This window comes from Lepidothrix coronata, unplaced genomic scaffold, assembly GCF_001604755.1.
Source record: "Lepidothrix coronata isolate B3197 unplaced genomic scaffold, Lepidothrix_coronata-1.0 Scaffold6, whole genome shotgun sequence".
NCBI lineage: Eukaryota > Metazoa > Chordata > Aves > Passeriformes > Pipridae > Lepidothrix > Lepidothrix coronata.
In genome coordinates this window covers 5,554,396-5,574,436 of record NW_016690186.1, presented here as the reverse complement: position 1 = coordinate 5,574,436, position 20,041 = coordinate 5,554,396, and the positions used below count along the sequence as shown (strand labels likewise).

The 20,041-nt window shown below is 37.3% G+C and overlaps 2 long non-coding RNA genes across 8 annotated transcripts; both read left to right on the top strand.

Annotated features, from left to right (window-relative positions):
• The first annotated feature begins 4,647 nt into the window (after positions 1 to 4,647).
• LOC108506628 lies at positions 4,648 to 13,174 on the top strand. Of its 5 annotated transcripts, none has more exons than XR_001877824.1 (5): positions 4,648 to 4,906; positions 5,140 to 5,354; positions 5,454 to 5,597; positions 8,205 to 8,393; positions 11,979 to 13,174. It is a non-coding gene; the product is annotated as an uncharacterized LOC108506628 (long non-coding RNA). The 5 variants fall into 5 exon arrangements; XR_001877825.1 differs by lacking the exon at positions 11,979 to 13,174 and adding an exon at positions 7,941 to 8,088 and having other exon boundaries at positions 5,454 to 5,532; positions 8,205 to 9,619; XR_001877827.1 differs by lacking the exon at positions 11,979 to 13,174 and having other exon boundaries at positions 5,454 to 5,532; positions 8,205 to 9,619.
• Positions 13,175 to 14,037: 863 nt separating this feature from the next.
• On the top strand, positions 14,038 to 19,025 carry LOC108506636. 3 transcript variants are annotated; one of them, XR_001877833.1, is made up of 4 exons: positions 14,038 to 14,112; positions 16,373 to 16,493; positions 16,790 to 16,893; positions 17,374 to 19,025. It is a non-coding gene; the product is annotated as an uncharacterized LOC108506636 (long non-coding RNA). The 3 variants fall into 3 exon arrangements; XR_001877834.1 differs by having other exon boundaries at positions 14,049 to 16,493; positions 17,374 to 17,589; positions 18,413 to 19,025; XR_001877831.1 differs by having other exon boundaries at positions 14,049 to 16,493.
• The last annotated feature ends 1,016 nt before the right edge of the window (positions 19,026 to 20,041 follow it).

Here is a 20,041-nt window from a genome sequence, read left to right as displayed (position 1 = left end):
TTTGCTCTTGAAACTCTAGGGAGTGGGGAGAGGGAGTTTCTTAGTTCTGTTTGTCCTGCCAGGAAAACAGTATGAGCTGCTGTTAAAGTACCTGTAAGTACCAGTACTCAAGCCTAGTCGAAACACTGCATCATCCCCCACTTAATCCTCAGAAAATATTACAATCTCCTATACATACATGTGTCATGAGAACACACCTCTTCACAAAGCCTGTGAGCCATGGGTTGAGTCCAGCTTACTAGGAACCTGCTCAACTATCTTGTGCCTTAGGCACTCAGGTGGGTACACACACGGTCTACGGTAGCTGAATTGGGTCCTGGACTAGATAGTGCTAGGACTGGCAGAAAGCATTAAGGAAATGAAAAAGAAAATAGCCACAGAACACTCTTTTGACCTCCCTGCCTTCCCTCATACCATGAGTATTCATGCAACTCTGGAAGATGAAGAAATGGGGAATACTGTCCTGCCTACTCCTACCTTTTTCTCTAATCTGGCTCACCAAAAAAAATGTTGAAAAGCTTATTTTCAAGAGTGTTGAATCAAAGGCATCAAGATGTATTAGTTAAAGATGATTTAGTTAAATATCTGACTCTGAAGTATAGTATTTAGAGAGCATTAAACAGTCATGCAGGCAGCCTCAAAAATATAGTGGCACTATTTCACTTAGTTCACTTCAAAAGACACTCACACGAGGATTCAATGCACTTTAACTAATACACTTTAAATTCAGATCTCAAATTAATTTAACTATCAGGTAGACAAGCCCTTAATTGACCATAAAATCCTTTAAACCAATTTCTTTTTTCTGAAATGGTCGTGATATTGCACAAAATGTGGCAATGCACCTCAGAAGCATGGATGGCACAGTCTAAGGAATTTTCCATTGCACAGAACTGAGAGGGTTGGCCACAGAATAGGTAAGATTGACTGGGTCAGTGCAACACATCTTGCTATCCAGGTTGCCACAAATACCTGCTGTGACCTCATCACTGCATGTTCATACACTTATATAAAAGGTACATGTCTGTGTCTTGCTATCCTCAGCTAGTTCCATGCTGTTCCTAAAAACCTTTCTGTTTGGAACCTGCTCAGTTCTGTTTCTCACTTCTGCTGCCCATGGATCTCCACAGATCCTGTGGTCTTTAGCCCTGCAACATTCATAGCTACTTCAGTCTTCCTCTCATGATCTCTGACCCACCAGTAGTGTCCCAGTGTGTGCTGCTGATCAGAAGCATTTCTATGTCCTTAGGCTTTCAAACGCTTACTTGACAGATGAGTATTTAATGCACTATATAAAGTGTTGAAATAAATGGTAAATGACAGATAAAATGTTGAAAATAACATACTACTTCAACAGTTTATGCCTTATCAGATTTTTATTTCAACACTTTACACTCAAAGTGTGAATATGATAGGGTTTATCAAGGCCATTTATCTTTGAGTAATGTTAGCATGGAGGGTTGTGATATAAAACATCCATGTTACTTGCAGTAACAATATGCTGAATATTCAATGAACAATTTGAAAAATTTGTTAAACCCTATTTATTTTCATGATCTTTTTTTAACCAAGAATGCATTGTGAACATTTGTAGAGTCAGACAGCAACCAAAGGTCCTTCCTTCTACAAAAATAAACAGCAATACTAACTGACTGACTTCAGAAGTCTTAGTGACTGATAAATATGAAAGTATTTTATGCAGAAAAGCTGAAAGATAGAAAGGCTGAAAGAGGAACCAGAGTCAGTGATTTAAAGTATGACAGCCAAATTAGATATTTTCTATAAACTATTCAATGCAAAACTTTCTTGTGAATTGTTATGATTAATAGAATTTGTATAGCAATAGTACGAGACAAATATCTTTGCACAATCACCCCAGGCATCAGGAGTGCCAAATATTAAAAAAATATTGGATTTTTAATGTTTTGTTTAACCAGTTTGTCACTTGTTTCTCTTCATTTATAAATATCATGGTCCATAGACAATGCAAAAACTGCATTCGCTACTTCTATACACTATTAGTGTATATATAAAATAATGTACCATTATTACTATTATATGCTATTAGTCCTGGGTACAGAGCCATCTGAATAGTCTGTTGTTATTGTAATTCCCCCAAGTGCATAAGTATAATTTCTACCTGGTAGTGTATTAGAAGATGCAATGATCTCTGACAGGAATCAATACTGTTACAGAGCAAGCCTTTACTTGCTCACAGGGAAGTTTCTTCAGAAGTTTTAAATAAAAATGAATTTTTCCACCCAACACAATTACGCCTGTCCCTCTCTTTCAGTGCATAGTAAGGGAAAACTTTGATCACACCTTCAGAATGGTGCAGGAAGACAGAGGATGTGGTAGAGGTGGCCTAAGGAAATAAAGAACTTAAAAGCATTGTGAGTTTCCTCTGGGACAGTCTTTATTTGTCTAAGAAAACAAATATGTGAAAACTGATTTTTCTAAAGGTTGGTGCTTGATTCAAGGTTTATATTTATTTGACCATAATGCCAGTAATCTGTTTTGCATAGTTGAACCAATCTTTGAGCTTTTTAAATATTTAAACGCTGTGTTTGCACCAAGGCGCTTTCTTTCAGATGTAAAGTCGTTTTTTTTCTGCCATGTTCCTTAGTATGAACAACAGTGGCATATTCCATGGACCGTATTTTCAGGGAGCATTATCAAAGGTATTGTAAATAATTTTGTGCAGCTCAAACATCTTCCTACAAGTTATTAATATAAACTCATAATGCAAATGAGCTTATCTGCATGGGGTCATTCAAGTTCCCACTGTGCTGTGTAGACACCACATTTTACTGAGTTCTGTATAACATCTGTCAGCAGAAACAAAGCTTTACAAGTTGCTGTGAGCAGTGGGAGCTCAGACATATATCCATGGGGAAAAAAAGGAAAGGTGATGGGAATATTGTTATTTTCAGAATATGTCAAGTTTGTAGGCTTTAGATCAAAAACAGATTACAGGATGTGGAGCAAGTAGAATGTTGAGGAAACACTACATGTTGCAAATAGGGCCAGGATAATTGAAACTCTGCTTAGAATGGGGTAAAAAGTCCCTGAAAGCTTGATTTTTAGCTGGCCTCCAAGAAGACTTTCAGTATACAATTGTTTATCAGGTCTATACTACTGAAACAAAACACTTTGATCCTTAATATCCTTTCAAGGGGTTTGGACAGATATCATTTGAAACAAACAAAAAAACCTCCATCAATGTAACATATTTGCAAATTATTTTGGCCAAAAAGAATTTGATTTTTCAAATGTAGTACCTGGGCACAGACTATCATTCAGTTTTATAAGCAGATAGTTCAGTACACTCTAGCAAAAATATATGATATATATTTTTAAGAACTAAGGTATTCTGTAACTTCTAAGTGTGGAACCATACGAGTAATCACTTCATACAATAGCTTGTGATACCCTTCTTGCCCTTAAAAGTTAAAAAGGGCCAACTTTTCCATGCAAGTCTTTAGTTTGTGATTCTGTGTTTCTTCTGCAATCACATTGAGAAGAGCAAGGAACTGCAGCCTCTAGATTACTTTTAATTTCTTATCAGCTATTATAGAAAAAGATATGCAAAAACTCTGACTTTGATCTTGCTAGCGGAAAAAAATTACTATTTCTGTAATATATATATATTGTACTGGACCTGGACAGAGTTAATTTTCTTCATGGCAGCTCATATGAGGCTGAGTTTTAGATTTTTGACCAGAACAATTTAGATAACACATTACTGTTCTGGCTTCTGCTGATCAGTGCTTGCATGGTGTCAAGCCTTCCTCTGCTTCTCACTCTGTTTCCCCAGGTGAATAGACTGGAATGCTGTGCAATAGGTTGGGAGGGGAGACAACTGGGCAGATCACCCAAACTAATCAAAGAGATATTGCATACCATATAACACCATGCTCAGCAATGGAAGGGGAAACAGGAAGGCTCAGAAGGGTAAACCATGTTTTGCTCAGGAACTGGCTGGGCATCAGTGTGCTCATGGGGGGTGGTGAATGGTTGACTTTGCATCATCTGGTTTGTTTTCTTCTCTCTTCTTCCACTAATTATTTTTTTATTATTTTCATTTTAATAATAACAATGATAAAAATAATAATAGATTATGTTGTTGTTATCTTGCTTTTATATTCCATTTCTTCTTTCCCCCACTGGGAATGGGGTGGGGGGGAGGTGTAAAAGCAGCTCTGTGGTGTTTAGCTGCTTGCTGGGTTGAACCAACTACATATATAGAGACATAAATCTATAAAGTTTTCCTTAAGTTTCATGTATTTTGTCATAGAGTCCTGAGAAACAACATAACCTCAAATTTCAGCATCATCTGTCTTCCAATCCCTCTGAATCATCCAAAGAAATATTTTTGATTCTGTGTAGTAGATTAGTGAAATGATCCATGTTAAGAAATGGCTTTCCCCTACCTCTCCCCAAAAAATCTGGCACTGGTACAACAAGGGGGGTCAATAACTGCAAGACCATAACAGGGGTCTGGAGTAAAGTGAAAGTGTAATCAAATTTCCTTGCAAAGAACAAAAATTTTAATTGCCCTCTAAAAGCCCTTTATGATTTTAGTCTTGTGCAGCAGTCCATAAGCACCCGAAACAGATCAACTCTTGTGACAGTTTTAGTCTAGGCCTTCCTTGGTGACTGGTTTGTAACCAAGGAAGTGGCCATATACCCAGTATTCCCTACGATTTTTACGTAAGCAGGGGGTATAAAGAAGAAGGGAGGAGAGGCCTTTGCTCTCTTCCCTTCCGGTGGTTCTGAAGGTGCAGGTTCCCTGCTGTTGGTTCTGCTGTGTGGGGTTGTGAGGCCTAGTGAGGCCTTGTAGACCTTGGGAGGCAGAGGGTGCCGGCGGTCATTCAGCGTGACTTCTGTTGTCCCAAGGAGAGTAGTAAGATATTCTTTTGCTAATTCATTCTTTATTCTGCTAGTCTCTGAGTTTTTTGATTGTGCATATTTGTTTTGTTTTCTCCTTTTTTGTCCCTTTTTGTCCCCCTTTCCCATTTTCCCTTTCCCTCTTCCCCTTCTTGGGAGTTGTACATAATATTCTTACTGTATATAACTGTAATATATGTAAAATACATATGTATTTTGGTATAATTCACTTGGTTTTGATTTCTCTAGATTTCTATAGTTTTTTTCCCCTTTCCTAAAGGGGGAGGGACAGAAAAGGCTTTTGCTGAGCCTTGGAAGTTTGGCGAGAAGCCAGCTCAAAATGTGCTCAACCCTTCATCATGTCAAGCTCTCAACAAATATGTCTCCAAAACTATTTTAACCTGATCAGACATTTCAGTCCAAAACTTGGAGTGGAAGACAGAAAAGCATCTTAGGTCATAGAGGTAAGTGACTAATAGAGCTGGGATAGAAGTTCGATTAGCCTTGTGACATCTTGTCCATTCAACTACCATGAACTACTAAGAGACTTTCCCTTTCTTTAGCTTCCAGAGCACATTTTTACTGACATTCACCATCCCAAAAGACTGAAGGTCAAGTATCCTCTTCAGGTCAAGAAGTGGGGTATGAAAGGCAGAGAGCATTTTGTTCTTGTTAGAAATCTCAAACTTATGTTCCTGTGGTTTAGGGTATGGTTGTTCTTTTTTTCTTTCTTTCTTTCTTTATTTATTTATTTAATGTTGCACTTCTTTTTTATACCAGAAATCTCTGGAAAAAAGCAAGTAAAATCATGCTTTCTTCATTATTTTATGAGGCTGCTTTGCATGAAGGGTTATTTAACCTTTTGAGTTAGTAACGAAGAGCAAGCTTTAAAACATTTATAAATGTATTTTCAGATGTGCCAGTAGCTGTTATATAAAGAGTTTGCAATTAAGAATTCTATGAACAGAATATTTAAGAAAAACTTGCTGTTAAGAGCGTAAAATATGTAGTTTATTCATTGCCTATCTAAAGCAAAAGGTGCCAGACTGCTGTTGGAAACAGTTTTGGAAAACTAAAAAATGCTTCTCTTTAGAAAGCTTCTAGCCTTTCTAAATTTGTGCAGTGACAAAAGAATATGAAAAGTTTGCAATGAATACTTGTCATCAACAAAAAGAATTTAGGAACATTGAATTAAAGCTCAGGCTTCTCTTGCTCTTGAGCTCCATATTTGGCAGACCATTTTTTCTCTCAGAAAAAATCCATAGTGACAGGGGATGAAAGTCACATGTAAAAGATGTGCCAAAAATTTTGCATCCAAAATACTCTCTCTATTGTCTTGTACCTTGACTTTTGTTATTTTTGTTTAGAAATTTCTGTTTAGAAATGATTCATGGGGCAGAGCTAGAAAAATGGAATTTGCACAATCAAACAGAAAAAATGCTGGGGAATCAGAGCAGACATGTTGTGAAGCCATGCATCACACTTAAATGATTCTGAATAAATGATCTGTAAAATCACACCTGTTTATTTGTAGATAATCTACAACAAAAGGAATAAAAAAAAAAATTAAAATTCCTGTGACAGCTTGACCAATTTAAGTTTTTGCATAAAGAAACCAGCATGTTTAAAACAAGCTTACACCTTGAATAATAGGGCCTTAAAGGGTTGTTCTGCAATATTGTAGTTAAGAGAGTATGTCAGCCAGAATTATATGTGTGCAGATTTGAAATAAAATGAATGGGTTGTAAAAGACTTGACTGCCCTTGATCTTTGCACTTGTTCCTCACTGATGTCTTGGAGATCTACACAAGTGTATCAAGACATCTATCGTCTCTATGTAGCTGACTGGCAAAGTTCCCCATGCATAGTGGATTTGAGTTTAACTTGGTTATGATGTAGGGCAAGTATTACACATTTTTCAGAATTTATGTAGCAAGTTTCAAAGTACTATTTTGTAATTTTAAATAATATGTGATTTTGAAAGGGGTAAAGGTGTTCATTTCCAGTCCCGCAAATGTGTTTCTTTCTGATAAGCAAGTGAGAAGACTGAAATATCGTTAGATGCTGGCAGTACAAAATGGCATACCCCCACGCACAGTCTTTGACAGAAAGAATGTGCTTCCTTTTTTAATTTGCATTTCTAAATTTGCAGTGGCAGGTTGTGCTGTTTTTGACTGGGGTAAGGGGTGCACAAGGAGATGGGAGGGGACACAGCCAGGACAACTGACTTCAACTGACCAGAGGGATATTCCATACAATACAGTGTCATACTTAACATATAGTGCTGGGGCAAGAAGTAGAAAGGGGGGGACGCTGGGAGTGGTGACATTTGTAATCTGTCGTGGTTTAACCACAGCCAGCCACCATGCCCCACGCAGCTGCTTGCTCACTCTCCTACCATGGAGATCAGGGAGATAATCAGAAGGGCAAGAGCCAGAAAACTCGTGGTTGAGATAAATACAGTTAATAGGAAAAGGAAAACCCACACGCACAAGGAAAAAAGAACAAAGAATTAATTCACAGCTTCCCATGGGCAGGCAGATGTTCAGCCATCTCCAAAAGAGCAGGGCCCCATCACATGTGACAGTTACTTAAGAAGACAAACTGCATCACTCAAAACATACCACTCTTCCTCCTTCTTCCCCTCCCACTGTATATACTAAGTATGATGTGATATGGTCTGGAATATCCCTTGGTCAATTTGGGTCATCTGTCCTGGCTGTGTCTTCTCCCAACCTCCTATGCATCCCCAAGATCCTTGCCAGCAGAGCAGTATGAGAAGCAGAAAAGGCACAGTCTCTGTGTAAGCACTGTTCAACAATAATAAAAAGATCTCCATATTAGCATCCCTCTGTTCAGCACAAATCCAAAACATAGCCCCATACTAGCCACTGTGAAGAAAATTAACTCTACCCCAGCCAAAATCAGCACGTCTTCCCAAGTCAACATTGTGCATGAAGGAGTCTGGGTTTTGTGGGGATGGCTGAACACCTGCCTGACATTGGGAAGCAGTGAATTAATTCCTTGTTTTGCTTTTCTTGCATGCACAGCTTTTGCTTTACCTACCAAACTGTCTTCATCTCAGCCCACGAGTTTTCTGCTTTACTCTTCCAGTTCTCTCCCTGATCCCCCTGCTGGGGGAGTGAGCGAGCGGCTGTGTGGGGCTGAGCTGCCGACTGGGGTTAAAGCACAAGACAAGTATGTGTTCTGAATTTAATATTTCTCCCCTAGTTGTTATGCAGCATGGTTTACATTATTGAACTCTAGGCAGCTGAAGCAATACTTAAACTGATAATATATATCCCTTCACACAGGGCAACCGGATTCTGTGGATCCTTTCTGAACAGTGATGGGGCAAATTAAGGAAAAAGAAAAGCATTAAGCAATGTTTGAAAAAGGACTTTGTCAGCTTCTGACTATTTAAAACTTTTCTCATAGGATTGATTTGAAATGTCTTGGGTAGTTCTTATGCTCACATTAAGCAGAAAAGACTCAGTTACATGGTAAGTAGGACCAAAAATAGCAAAGAAATTATCAGATAAATGCTCAGGTACCAGTTTTCTCATAGCAAAAGGGCAAAATAGTACAAGGACCAAAGACAATTCTGTATGAGAAGGGAGAGAAATGAAGCCATTCATTTCAGAGGGTAAATACTGAAACTTAGGAAGTTGAGAAGAAAAGCATTTAACAGATGCTGATATACCAGAGGGACTAACACTGTTTCAGGATGTCTATTAAATTACCTGCTGTGACATACACTAATACAAAGAATGGGAAGAGGAGCATTGCTGCGAGATACCTTGCCCCAAAGTTCACCATGACCTTGAGGCCCAGCTACGTGGGTCTCCTCTGCAACATCCATAGAATACAGGTGTTCTAGAAAGAAATTAGTACAGGATCTTTGTTTTTTGTTGTTTTCCTACTTGTATATTTGAGTCTTTTCCAGAAAAGAGAACACAGCAAAAAATACAAGGCTAAAAAGGCCCAAATTTTATCTAGACAGACAATGCCACATTAATAGAAGTTGGTTGGTGAAAATGAGAAGGCATTTTCTTTTTATTTCATATCTACAGCAGATTGATCAGCTTCCAAGCCCATTCCCAAGGAGTGAAGTGGCATTTGTTTGTATTGTGAAACCAGCAAACATCACAACTAGGGTAAAGAATCCTTCAAGTGGTGCATAATCTGGTACACAACAAGTGTCATTCAAACTCCCTTATGTGAGCAAGATCCACTGGGAGAGGTTCTGTGTGTCTAGTACGGTATGTCTGAAGAAGAAAAACTATCCCAAAGGATACTATTCCACTCATCCGTGTCAAGAGAAGTTAAATCATTTTTTCAGAGGATGAGGCTATCCATTGGTTATCCATTCCTTATATTTTCATCATAGAATATATTTTCAAATAAGAGAGGTTATGCAGGTGATTCCTACACAGGCATATTCCCTTCTTAATCTCTGAATTAATATCAGCTAACAAACAATTGAGCAGTAGGCACTTGGGTACATTTCCATGATTTATTGTAGCTTTTTTTGGTGTATAGTTATGACTTCTACAGGGTTACTACCATTGTCTTTTAAATATATCCAATTATTTTCCTTGGCTTCATATAGAATTCTCCTTTTACCTTCTTCATATAAAATATTTTCACTTAATATTCACATTAAGATTCACTTAATACTAATCTTTTAATTTTTCACTTAAAAAGCGTTCAAGGTCAGGCTGGATAGTGCTCAAAGTAACTGGTTTAGAGGAAGGTGTTCCTGTTCATGATAGGGGCATTGGAATGAAATGATCTTCAAGGTCTCTTCCAACCCAAACCATTCTATGATTCTGTGAATATGCAGCATCTTTCAAATTGTTCTAATGCCAAATGCCTCAGTTGTTTCTGTCATGTAAAGTAGCTGCTTCTGGCCCATAGTGTAATGATGCCTGCTGGTGCACAGATTTGGTATGTTTGGTCTTTGAGAAGTAAAGTTTTTATCAGTTTATAGTTTTATCAGTTCCTGTGAAGTACATCTTTTATTTTTATTCTGAAGAAAACCTCAGGAGTAGTCAAGTTTCCTCTGTGCACACAGGAGTCTTGCATATTGTTTGACTTCACAGATGCCACATTTCACTTACCCTTCCTATTTCTTCTTTTCATATTGCAGCCACTTCATCTCCTTGGCATTTTTTATGAGTCAGAGTTGACCAAACCAATCTTTCAAGGTTAATTATTAATTTGATTCATCAATAATTCAAGCATTTTTTTTCAGCTGTGTGATGTCATCTGTGTTAGTTAAGGACCTTAACTTTAGATCATCTCAAGTCATGCCCTCTACCTCATTTATCATTCTTACTGTCTAGTTTAAAAATATGATGAAAAGCTGTAGTGATTCTATGCTTCCTTATATTATAACAAGCATTGGAGTTGTTTAATTTTTCATTATTTTTTTTTTACAATGTTGCAAGAGTCTTCAAACACAGCTTTCATAATTGCAGTTATAAGTTCTGAATTCCATGTGACTTTGCAGCTTTCCACGATGTTTCCAATCAAACTGAAACAAAAGTCCATGAAAAGGACAAACATCATTATTGGCCTTCTCATTTTCTTCAATAGCCAGCAGAGCATGCATTCCCAGGCAGTGCAGCTTAGGTGTGGTTTGAGGTTGCCCTAAATGTCTTCCCCTTTTACTCTTTAAAATGGCTTCTCTCTGCAAATTATTGCCATGATTTTCCTGAGTTACATTTCAGCAGAATCTTTTTACCAAGTCTGTTCAATTATTGATGGTAGTCAGTTCTTCTATATTTCTTCTTCCCCTTATACATAATTCCATCAAAATTGACTGGAAAGTCAAAATGCTCCCAACATTTTCTTTAGCATCATATTTTTCTTTAGCCACCGTGATTAGTCTCAGCTTAACCATTTTGTACATTCGTTCTATTTTTATATTCACAGGGTCACATAAATGGCTCAGGTTGGAAGGGACCACAGTGAGTCATCTGGTCCAACCTCCCTGCTCAAGCAGGGTCATCCTAGAGTACATGGCTCAGGATTGTGTTCAGATGGTTGTTGAATACCTCCAGTGAGGGAGACTCCACAATCTCTTTGGACAAGCTGTTCCAATGCCTGGTCACCTTTCTGCCTATTGCCTCTTGCCCTACTGCTTAGCATTACAGAGAAGAGCCTGGTCCATCCTCTTGACACCCTACCTTCAAATACTAATAGACATTGATAAGATTCCCTATCAGTTGTCTCTTCTCAAGGTTGAACAGGCCCAAATCTCTTAGCCTTTCCTTGTAAGAGAGATGCTCCAGTCCCTTAATCATCTTTATCTCTGTGATCTTTAAATATCAACAAACTCTCTTGGACCCTTCTGAAAGTACAGGCAATTTACAGAAGTATTTGATTGTGTCAATATCCCAGCAGGGGTACAAAGGATGCCTCATATTCCTATCTTCTGGTTACATCTTTGGCTGCTTGTACTTGCTCGATGTGTTCCCTCTTAACCCTCCTTTTGCTAATAGGATGGTCACTATAGTTCTCCCTTTCCCACAGCTCATCTCTGTTGAGCCTGGCCTTGTTCCCATCCTTCTTCAAGTCTAATTTAAAGCTCTAGATTACTGATCTCTTTAAGTGCTGTTTTGTTTCCAAAACTTTTATCAGTCTCATTTTAGAAATGTCTTCATTCCTTATGTCATCATACTTTCAGCTTTCCCTAGAACTATGATTTCTTTTTGTATCTCAATTTTTATAAAACTTATCCGACTGTTTCTGTCTTTATATCTTCCAATAATTTTCTTTCCTGAACTTAGTTTTGGTTTCCTGAATATTCCCTGTCCAGTCTGTAATAAGATTTCTTCATCAACCTGAATTAGTGGACTGGAAAAATGTCTAAATGGCACCTTGAATATCTTCCTCATAGAACTTTCCTTTTATTAAAATTGAATTTGATTTCAACTACAAACAATTTTGTAATCTCAGAGTTGTTTTTTTCACTTAACCTTCTTTCCCACAGGGCTTTCATGAACAGTGGCATTTTCTACTCTCCTACGTTTAACAGCCAATGCCTTTATTAATAATAAAGTACTCTCTTTTCCTTTTAGTGTTGGTAAGTGGCAAATTCCATAAAAGCTCCTGATGTCTTTAGGAGAAATCCACCTGCAGCCTGTGATCAAACTGTGCATCTCAAGGGAACCCTGAACTTTGCCCTGGACAGTATGAGAGAAAGAAACTGCTGAGGGGGGATGTTACCCAGATTTAAACTGGGTTTAGTATTTTTGTCAAGAAACTGAATAACAACATCTGTTTTAAAAAAAGTAATGTCTGCTTTCAAGAATCATCAACTACCTGCACTGACATATCCTTCTCCTAATAATCCATAAGGGACTATTGAAATAATAACAAGTTACAAATTTGTGAGAATTGCTTTTGTAAAAAGATGATTTCACCATTAAAATAATTATGTTTTTAAATTATTAGCCCTCACAGTCACTATTTAAAAGTAAACTGTGTCTATTGTTTTTGAATTGCTGATCAATTTTGTCTCATGTAGTGGGTGGGCTGCTGTCAGATGCTTGGCAGACTACAATGCAAATTAAGTTTTTTAGTCTATGGGAATATCCATTAACCATACACAATTCCAAACTTTAAAATGTATGCTTGAAAATTACAGTTGATTAGATTCTTTGTTGTGAATTGCAGAACAAAAGCTGAAAATCCAGCTCTGCTTTTCATGTATTATATCAAACAATGATGCAATTCCACCATTGTATAGAATAAAAGGTGTGTTCATGTTTGAAGAACACAGTGTCCATAAAGTTTAATCTGCAGTCTTATGTTCAGAGAGGTTTGTAAATCGATTCTTCACTAGATGCTGTAACTCTTGTCGACTGAAGATAAATGGCTGAATTCCAAGAGAATACAACACAAAGAAAACCATTAGCCCTGACAATTCATAAACAAAGTAAAGAATATTATTCACTCTTTGTTCTTGTAAAACAGTACCCAGGTTTCAAACACGAAAAAGGAAGCTCAAATAAACCATTGCAATTATTTAGTCAAAATGTGTTTGTTTATGAACAAAAAAAGAAAAAAGGCTGGTTTCTTTATAAGAAGTAAAAAGAAGGAGAAGAGGCAGGAGAAACCTCCATCATAATCCCAACAGCTATGTTAATAGGTACAGCTTTGTTTTCAGCCTTTTTTGTTTTATTATCTCAATCTTGCTGACCTATTTCTTCACTGAAAAAAGAGTGTCTGAAGCACATTGAATGCTTCTAGGTCAGAGGTTCCCAGTGTCTGTGCACCATGGTGACAGTCTCAGGAGGTTTTCCACCAGTAAGAGTTTTCACAAATCTCTCATGAAAACCTTCGGGTTACTGGAGGGTAGGAGGGTTGGGGCTTGGTGTGGGGTTTATTTTGCACTATATGCATTTGTCTTCAGCCTTTGTGAATTTGAGATTCCCTGGATCACTTGGCTGCCTAGTCCCAGAAATTAAAATATATTTTACTTTTCTTTCTGTGACATTAAAAATGCATTGCAATGAATAATATAGTAGGGCTGTGTATAAAACTAAGGCTTCTGCATTCCTTTTAAATGTTTGTTCTTTAGCAGAGATTCTCTGAGGGAAACTTATTGAAAGGATGAACAGTAATTTAATTTTTTATCATAAGCATTAGTGGAAAATAAAGGACAAAAGTACTTTGCAGGGCTGAAGAAAAGGAAAAGATATTTATCATGGGAAAATACTGCATCTGGGCTGAATCTCTGGCACTGTGCATTCTTTTTCTGTTCAAAGAGTGGCAATAAGGAGATTAATATTTAGAGTCTAGAATCATTTCCTATTTATGTCATAAGCAGCAAGTACTAAAGTAACTTACCATGAAAGTGTGCTTAAAAAAAAAGTACAGTCAATAGATAAAAGTAAAGCTTTTGTGAGAAATCATTTTTAAATTCTGCAAATAAATTCAGTAACTACTGGGTGTCCCCAGTAATATTCTGGAGGAATGTTAAAAGTAATAACAGGTCAGATCATCAAATCATACATATCAGTATTTCTGATACATGGAAGACCTGCACTTTTGGAAGATATCCTATGAAAATTGTTCCAGGAATTTACCAGATGTTCACAGATTTGAAATATCATGCCACATCACTGCAATTTCAGGGAGAAGAAATAAGTGCTGCTGAAAAATGAAAGATTATTGAAGTTAAGATATGTATAGAACTCTTCAGTCCAGGTACCATTTGTGATGTTCTTATTCACTCATGCACAACTTTTTCTGATATCAATGTGAACTCATACATAACAAGGAGTAGGTCTTTTTACACTGCTAAAGGGCAGGAAAGAAAAATAAAAGCAGCAATGTTCTTTCTGTTTCCCAAAAGAAACTATCAGTGGATAAACTGAAGTCTAAAAACACGGCATCGAACCTACCAAGTATTTAATTTTCTTTGCAAATACCTCATGAACTGACATCCTTTATAAAAGCCAACAGACAGTTTGGTTTCAGTAGGTCAAATGGATTTGTTGAGGCACATACTCCTATTTCATTCCTGCCTCACAGGTGCTATCCAGCTTTGTTATTTTTTTTCCCTAAAAGGTAGATAAATTTTTTCTTCAGGACAGTCTCAGACCAAGCCCAAAGATGCTTTCATATTTCACTGAGCTATGCAAAATACACACCAATAATATTGTAGCACAGTAAATTGTCAATGAAATACTGGAGTTTCTGGAGTATCTGTTTAAAAAAACCCATTTGTAAAGTCCACCTGTAATAGTAAATCACTAGTGACTGTTATGTATTGTATCAGTTTCTCCCAGTTCTTGTAGTTACACATCTATTTCTCTCTCTCTCTCTCTCTCTCTTCCTCTCACATAACACACAGAGACAATTTTCCTGTTACAAATTGTAAGAATTGTTTTTCCTGACATCTATCCCAAAAACATGGCTATTCTCTAGCAATTTGCTAAAACTTGATAATGCTAAAATAACGTCTTGCACATACTATCCCAAAAATGAGAAGAGAACTGAGTTGCAGAAGAAATCCTTCATGTAGAAGCCTTGAGACAAGAATACTAGCTATGAACAAAAATATCCTATGTGATGGGAATGTCTGTGTGAACTGCTTCCAAAACCCAAGTTAATCTATATTGAAAGTGCCATTTTCAAGTTGAACGAGCTGTTACAAAGCGTTACTGTTTCTATTTTTGTCCTTGTTATTATTCTAAGCACACTTATTGTTTGGGGAGCAATGAAAATTGTATAATGTTCAAAGGCAGAAAGTATCAGTATTTAGTGCAAGCCTTTTGTCACTCTTCTCACAGCAAATCACTTGTAATAGCAATGGTGTAAAAAATGACGATAGCCCCACCAAACTTGCAGCATTCTGCACTTCAGTTTACCAGGGCTGCACTAGCTGCAGGATAAAACCAGCATGACTAAGTCAGTCAAGGAAAATGCTTTACCCTCAAGGCTTTCTAGTCCACTCCACAATATGGGGATGTCTCAGCCACTTTCAAAGGAATGGGAGATTTGTAGGGCAGACCCTACCAATTATGTGTAACCAGGAGTGAATGCAGACTTCAGAACACCGAAACTTTCCACATATCACATGGCAGTTATATTACTGATATTTTTTGCAATTTCCTGATATTTTGAAAATCCTCAGATTGTAATTTAGATTATTAAAACATCGGTTTGAGAGAGCAATGGGAAAGCAAAAGTTCACTACTGCTCTTTCTCAAAAAAGAAGGGCTGTGTCCAAAAAAGGGGGTTTGGCTTTAAACACATTCTTGTCTAATGCAATCTAATCTAACCACCAAGTCAAAGCTTAATACAGAAAGATCTTATCCTGAAACAACTGGTATGGTTGCATACGTTTTCTGTGCACATGTGTGTGTTCTGTTTATGCATGTATAGATGTAGTCATGACTTATGTGGGCACAAGCCAAAAATAGTTAAAAGCACAGTGTATATTCTAATGATGTTTAGTGTCATGACACTAAGTGAAACAGCAGAAGTAGGAAATCTCATGGCAAACTTATTCTTGTGCTATGGAACTGAACAAGTCCTCTAGCAAGAAGAAGCCCAAGAAAAGAAACAGTTACACAGTTTGTATTCTTTCTTAAGATGAAAAGTGAAATCAGTTTGGGAAGTAAAAATACAGGTCACAGGAAGAACAGGAAAGGAACAAAGAGACAGAAGGAGTAGTTGCATAGAGAAATGTCAGGTAAGCCTATTTGGTGAAAGCACTTGAAAGCACTTTGAAAAATAACAATGGTCTCCAAGGATTTCTGATGGAGCAGTCTCACATTCTGTAATTTGCACTGAAGGCTCTCACATACAAGCAGCATCTTGAAATGTCACCTTTTCTCATCTCTAATCTCTCCAGTGGATGTCCAGCTAAGCAGCTGGGGATCTCACAGCAACTAAGCTGTTAAACTTTTATCACCTGAAAGAGTAAACCTTGTCACCTTGAACACGATTTTCTTCACAGGAATCTAGTACTATGAATTGGAGTCAGGACTTTTCTGCTATTACCATCCAAAATTTAAAACCCAAGTGTTAATATTCTGTAATGAAGACATGCAGAAGAGGAAGTAAATACCTCCAGAAAGGTAAGGAGCATAGGCAGGTAGTGTTGTTGGTCCAGAACTTGTGAACTGTCTCGCGTCTAACACTGTGACCTTGGGTAAGCAGCCTGACTTGCCTGCATTTCAGTTTTGTCTTCTCTAAATTAGTGCACTTTGGTGCCAAAGAGACTTTAAGATATGTAATCAATGCATACACACAGTTTTGAGGGTGTTACTTTTTGCAGGTATTAATTTTGATATTTGTTATTCTAAGCTAATGTTTGATTTTTCTCCTTTGGTACGTGCTGGTGACTTCTCTGTACATTTAAAATCCTGAACAGTTCACAGAGCCAAAATAGAGCAGGACACTTGGAGATAACCAAACTGTGAGGCCAATATGGAAAAAGGCTACAGAGTTGTGAAAAGCGATGTGTGGAAGAGATAGGTAATAAATGATTATTCTTTATGCCTCATAAAACAACTAGAGAAGCATCCCTTTCAATCCTGCCCCAAGAGTCCTTTCACCAGGAATTAAATGTAAGAAGAAGAATAAGGTGTCATCCCATGAAATGGTGGAATACAATCAATTACTGTAACATGCTTTGAAAGTTAAAGATAGTAAAGAATTTGAAGAGGAATTGTATTCAAGAGGGGCAGGAACTATAAAGCAGACAATTGTTTGCCTAGACATGACATAAACTGCTGACTGCCTCAAAATGAGATTACCCTGTCAGGAGAAAGACTGCCCTACACTTAGGTTCTTTCTTACACTTTTTTTGCTATGCCCCTGCCAGGTGGACATGTGATCCTTTGCAAGGTGACCCTTGGCTCTGATCTAGTTGAGCCGTTCTTATATTCCCACACTGAAGGTTTAGCTCCCACTGGAAATGAGAACAATAACACTTTGCCTCTTTCACCTTTGTAGTGGAAGGAAGAAAAAATGATGGCAAGAAAGGACATGACTGCTTGTGATTGCGGTCCTCAAGCCAGCTCAGTAATGCTTCTGGGAAAGCAAAAATGGGATGCAAGATGAATGAGAGACTGGTGCAGAAGAGAAGAGAGACTGCAGAGCTGTCCCTACAGACTCTCCATACAGGAGGTGGAAGTAAGCAGTTACTATACAACTGGACTCATCATGCGGGTAACCTGTCATCCAAGAATCCAAATTACAGTTTAGCCCTTTAATAAGGTCCTAATACCCTGTGGACAAAATGCAACACTCCTTGAGTTCATTTAGTCACATGGAAAAACAAGACTGTAATCCCTGGTGGATATAATAATCTCAGAACAGTTCACTAAATGTGAACTCGGCATGTTCTATGATTTTCTGATTTCTATTCAAGTTAGCTCTAGAGAACAAGAGAAAAAGAAATACCAGTGCAGTGGGAATCCTGACTAAGGTTATCACTAGAAATGCCAACAGTCTTCTAGTTCTGAACACAAGTGTTATTCTTCTACATAATAAGGAGAGCATGAGAGAGGAAAATCATAATGCAGGTTCTTGTTCTGTTCTTTTTTTTTTTTTTGAGCACAGGCCTGTTGTCTGCAATGTCTCACAAGTACTAGAGGCACTAAATATTTTTAACAGAACTCAGAACTCTCCTGCAGAAGAAAGATTTTTCCCATAGAATGTCTACATTGAATGGAAATATTTAAAAGTCTAGGAACACCTGGATAATAAATATCCTAATTTTTTCTTACTTAATCTATAACACCCTTTTTCTGACTTCCCCAAATGATATTCTGATGGGTTTTGTTTAGGTTTTTTGGGGGGTTGGGTGTTTATTTAACAGATCATGCTATGCTTTAATGCTGCTAGCAAAACTTTCTGTATTGCATTACATCTCTTATTTTCTCCGTCTGTTTTCTCTGATTTACATAAAAAGGGGGAGAATAACACGGTTAAACTGTTCAGTAGGTCACTGTTAAGCAGTAAAGTAACTGAATTCAAATACTGGAATAAGTTCCAGATGGCTGCTTCTTCGAAGTTCGGCAAAGAATGGCTGCAGCGGCGGCAGATTGATCATCCCTTTGCTGGAAGGACGCGGCACTGCATTGTTGCTGATCAACAGCGCCACTTTCTGCTGAAAGAAAATCATTACATCTCGGGGAGAGGCAATCTGGTAAACTGATTTCAGTAACTTGATGCAAATCACAAACCTTCCTCCTTGGTAGCTGGCTGGCTGTATAAGAAACTTCTTCATCAAAATACGCAAAGTGCATTCCACAAATGTTGCAGTCTGATAATGAGGCCTGATGCTTAGATGGAAATGGAAAAATGCATGTTTACTTTAGAGTTTTGTTCAAACAATTTCATTCTTACTTCCCCACCAGCATCACCACCATCTTGACCGTTTGTGCATCACAACCTTATGTCCATAGTCTAATGGATGATGTAAATGCTGTGATTTATACATAAAATAAAATCTTGGGAAGACTGCATTATTTCATGTCATTGCCTATTTCAGCAAATGCACATAAGAGTTCATGAAGATTCTTCACAGAAACAGACTTTTTAAAAAAATATTTCTGTGTATAATCTAGTGGGTATTGATAACTACTGAAGCTCACAAACTATCTAGCAGGACAGCCAGAGAAGTCGCTGTCTTTACTGCCTGGTTCTGTTTTGGCAAAAAAAAAAAAATATGCTAAATTTATATTTTAGGTATTCTTCATAACTATTTCTGACATCAACTCTTCACACTTTTGCTGGCAGCAAATTAAACGGTACAGAAATCTCATGTACCCAGGAAAACTGCCAAAACTACTTTTTAAATGTTGTTATTACTCTCATACATTTAAGTATCTCCAAAGTAAGGAAAAAAGGAGCAAATAATGCCACTCTTTTGTATATATATATATTATATATATATATATATATACATACATATATCCCAAATCTTTGTTCGTGAAGCCTAGCCATGATGATGATGATTCATATATATATATATGCAACTGAATGTTTAATAAGGCTTCAAAAATACATTGCAGATAGAGAAAGATGAAAATAAATATTGTTTATTTCAAAATCTTTCTTAAATTCTGTGAAATTAATACAGTACAATACTGGCATATGCATGAGATTGAAGGATCATGGCTAAACTTCAGTGTCAAAGGCTACACTGCATTTTCTGAAGCAGGAAAGTTCAAAGAACATCATAATCTGGTAATCACCAAGCAGGACTTTCCACTGGCAATGTTGTTCATACCTGCATATGGAAATTCAGCCATAAAACTTAATGCATAAAATGCACAAAACATGAATTTCTCTGGTAGAGGCATTAGGGTGCACTGAATGACTTATTTTTTTTTGAAATCTGTCATATACTGTGTTCAGCTCTCACAGTAAATTCTCTAGAATAAAGTGGATAATGCTACTGTTTCTTGGCTCTCCCCTTACATTAACTGAAGTATTTCTTACACTCATTGCCATTTTTGTTTCCTGGCTTTCAAGAGCAGTATTGATAGAAGTGGAGGTATATTATCTTATCAGGACTTTATATTTTCAAATATCCAGGATGCTCTCATGTTGTCTGCTTCCTACATAAAAGCTGACTTGGAAAAGAGAGACTTTTTCCCCACAATCGATATCT